The sequence below is a fragment of the Brassica oleracea genome, chromosome C2, assembly GCF_000695525.1.
Source record: "Brassica oleracea var. oleracea cultivar TO1000 chromosome C2, BOL, whole genome shotgun sequence".
Classification (NCBI taxonomy): Eukaryota; Viridiplantae; Streptophyta; class Magnoliopsida; order Brassicales; family Brassicaceae; genus Brassica; species Brassica oleracea.
This window is the reverse complement of record NC_027749.1, coordinates 29,208,751-29,212,850: the sequence shown is the minus strand read 5'-3', so window position 1 is coordinate 29,212,850 and position 4,100 is coordinate 29,208,751. Positions and strand designations below refer to the sequence as shown.

At 34.3% G+C, this 4,100-nt stretch overlaps 1 long non-coding RNA gene across 2 annotated transcripts; it reads left to right on the top strand.

Annotated features, from left to right (window-relative positions):
* Positions 1-1,641: 1,641 nt before the first annotated feature.
* On the top strand, positions 1,642-2,962 carry LOC106325601. 2 transcript variants are annotated; one of them, XR_001266957.1, is made up of 3 exons: positions 1,642-2,279; positions 2,386-2,441; positions 2,505-2,962. It is a non-coding gene; the product is annotated as an uncharacterized LOC106325601 (long non-coding RNA). The 2 variants fall into 2 exon arrangements; XR_001266956.1 differs by having other exon boundaries at positions 1,644-2,279; positions 2,536-2,962.
* Positions 2,963-4,100: the final 1,138 nt, after the last annotated feature.

Here is a 4,100-nt window from a genome sequence, read left to right as displayed (position 1 = left end):
GGAATGGATAAGAGAGGAGCTGGGCGTGACCTGTTGCTAGCTGGAAAGTAGCTGGTCAAAAGGTAAAGCACCTTTTGACCATGGAACACCACAAGGCTCCATCTTATCCATCCATTTCAAACATGGGCAATCTGAACCATCCAAGCTTCTCTTACCAGATTCCTTTAGCCAATCAGAGACCATCACCAAGATTGTGAAGACCAGATCCAAGACTACATCCTAGCCATTCATTCTCAAGTCATTTTTAGCCATTAGATTAAGGGTTTATGATTGCAAACTTGTAAAGCCTATATAAAGGCTATGTGTGGACGTTTTTGTAACCCTTAAGTGAGTAAGGGGGTTTCCCTTCTCCTTCTCTAATCTGAAACACTTTCTCTTAGTCTCTCTAGTCTCTCATCCTGAATATCTATACACGTTCTCAGTCTGGTCACTAATCTCTTAAACACTTAGACACACAAACACTCATTAAACTTCCTTTCTCTCAAATCGCTTCCAAGCTCTCTCTCTCTCTTTACCCATTTGGGTTTCATACACACATACAACCTGAGTACTCTTAAATCTCATAGCACAAAATGTAGAACTACAATTTTAACATGAAATATTAACAATATAATAACACATATCACATTAAACACTAGAAAAATAACAAAAAAGAAACAAATAAAACACATCCACAATTACCTTATAATCAAATATTTTTCACTCTAATTGCTCACCAAAAATACAATATAATTACCAAAAATTAAAATTTATCGAACCCATCTAATAAATGCACATACCCAAAAATTACAACATCACTTACATCTAGATTAATAAATCACACAAACTTCGAAACAACATCACATAATAAATCTATTAAAAATAACAGATAAAAATAAAAGAAGTATATTTGTTTATAGCCTAATTAATGGCTATAAGTGAATTAAAAAAAAGAACTGGTGACAAAGAAACACAGAAATACGAACAATGAACATGGGTCGATCCTAAAGAAGATAATCTAAGTAATACTAAAAGGGATATATGAGGAGTAGCCCACGTCCTCATTTTAAATCAGCCAATAAGAAACAACATATTTGCCACGTCATATTTGATCTTATGTCACTCTAAATAAACCAGCCCATTTAAAATCATTTACGAATTTGTATTTGGCAAATAACATGAATCCATCATTGGGCCCATTCTCTGTCCGAAACATAATAGCTGTAATAAATATATTCATGGTCTTCTTCAATCTCATCATTTCAACACCTTCGTCACTACCACTTCCCATTCTCAGTTTGAACGTATACGTTCAACATGTAAACCTCATAAAGCTCAAATATTAATTACAAATATCCTTAAATCATCGTCGGTTTCCATTCTACCATCTCTACACCTTATATATCCCTCATCACTTTCGTCCTTGTCCCCTTCACCAAACGGCGAAATCATCTAGCAAGGCCCCGCATAGCTTTCTTCTTCAGTGACGTTGTTCCTGGTATGGGGCAATCTGAGCTTCGGTTTTGATCAATTCGCTTTGGTAAGCGAGAAACACAGCAAACGTTGGCTTCCTAATTGGTTTACATCTCATTCTTATTGATGAACAGGTATGAACTAATCTTTCTACAGCGAGAATTGTGCTCTTTAAGATTCAATATTATCATTGACTGAAACTATTCAACGACAGGGTTGTGTTATCCAAGGGTTCATCTCCTAAAACCGTATAGCCCAATAAGATTTACATCTCTGTTTGCCTTTTCTTATTTTACGTTCTCTCATATCAAATTGAACAGATTGATTCCTTCATATGAAGCTTTCGGTGAGAACGTAAAACCCATTTGCTGCAGCGTTTTGATGTCTTTATCAGAGCTAAGTATGACAGACGTACGGATCATGACTGTAAAAGTTTTCTTTGTATGTTTAATCCTATGGTTTTTAATAGGAGTTCGTTTAGTCTCCCTGACAACCAGACAAATGATTTTTAAAAAGCAAACACAACAACGGATCTGATGGACGGTACATGTTCACTACAACTTAGCACTAGAAAGGTTTACTGTGTTCTGTTTACCCGTTTTAGTACAAAGAGTAGATAGAATATTTCATTATGGTTTGAATTCCCCATCACTTTTCACTGTATGCTTATCCGAATTTGAGCCATGGATTTTGTACCTTTTCTAATTATTACGGACATTGTCCTTTTCAGAGTTACCCGTCTTTTGATTTGGGTAATAATGATCATGTAACAACCAACCTGAAAGAATGTTCTCCATCTGAGCCTCACATGGGATTTACAGTTGAAGGTATATGAAACCTTTAGTGTTCATATGTACCAAGATAATGATTAGTCTTTAAGACGACACCTTTTAAATTGTGCCTTCCTCTTATGTCTCTTACATTCTCCATCAGGTTTAGGTCAAAATAAACTCTAAGAGTCTGCCTAATTCTCAACAGCCATCAGACAGGTGAGTAACTTTCACGATTTTTTTTGTGGAAAAGTTTGTGTTTGATAATGAATTAGCATCCAGAAAAGTCAACGATGGGCTTGCCTTGAAACAGTTCCACGGGAGGGAAAAGGATAAGATGGAATCCCATGCAACACTGTTACTAACACTCCCGTATTTATAAACATAAGGATATGTTAAGAGATTTTTATGCTTTCCACAAACTAAGCTTGACTCTACTCTTCTGATAGGAACATGAGAAACTTCATTAAGCAACTGCATGCATATTCAGGGGAGAGCCAACTGAAAGGTAATTATCTGGTTTTTCATTGTCAGCTGAAACAAATAATCAACCCAGTGAGAAGCTTTAGGTATGTAAGTTTAACATAGAAGGGAGTTGTCTCTTTCTTTGGGAGGGTATGCTTGATTTGTTCGACTGCTATTAGATCGTCGTGATATGATCATATTTTGTTGCTTTTTGTAACTGATATTCATTTAAGTATAATCATAAGCGAGTTTACAATTCAACAAAAGAAGTTTGGGGCACGAACTTATTATTCTCCCTGTGTCATCTTACACTCGACAAAACCAGCGAAATGGAGACATAAACTTTTACTGACTTCAGATTAACAAATTCAGTTTTAACACATCAAGGGATGACGAATGACTGAATGCACAAGTAAAAAGCTCTAAATCAGCGCCAAAAACTGGTGAACACGCGATTATGGTATGTGGTTATCAAAATTCGGACGTTAAAACTATATTTTCCAAGATTTCTAAAAGACAAGAAAAAAAGACCTTAAATATGAGTTATTTTTGTTTTTCAAATCAGACAGAAAAGGTGACTGTCGAGGTGAGATAATTGCTTGAAGCATGAGAATGTTCTTTGCGTTAAAATCATGTATCATTCGTCATGTTTTGTCTTTAATTATGTGCTAACGTAAAAGAAACTTGAAATGAAATATACAGAACTAGCTTATTTTGGTAATAGAAACTGTCTAAAGATGGTGGCAATGTAAAGCTAAAGATGGTAGCAATGTAAAGCTAATATGCTATTCGTATACTGGAAACAAATTTTGGAATCAAGAAACAAGGAGAAGATAGACTTTTCTTTTTTATCAACAAGGGGAATATAGACATAACTGTCATTAAAATGGAAAGTATATAAATATACAATGAAATGAAAATACCATAGATAAAAGACAAAAATGAAAAGTCAGCCGATAAGAAATGATGATACAAAATATAAGATAAATAAAGTATTTAGTTTATGGCATGAAAAGACAGTGGTCGAAAAGAGTCTTAAGAATGGGATCACATGGTTAAAACTCATTAGGATTTATTAGGTAAGCCTTTCAATACCATATAATTTGAAACATATGAAACTTGGCATATATATGGTTTTCTTTAAGGTTATTTATTGCATCACTAAGCGGCAAGTTTAATCTTACATATCCACATTTGCATGGATGAGTGACGTTAAAATCTTTGTGAGATGGCCATCTGATTCATTTTAGCTTTGTTTCACGGTAAAGTTGGTTTAAAAACGGCAGCCAAACAATTTATAGAATTGGCAGAATTTAACATTGTGAAAATACAATGAAATGATTTTATATAATTTAATTTAAAAGTATGGACATAAAATAACGAAATACAAAAAAAGAACACAAATAATAGTAG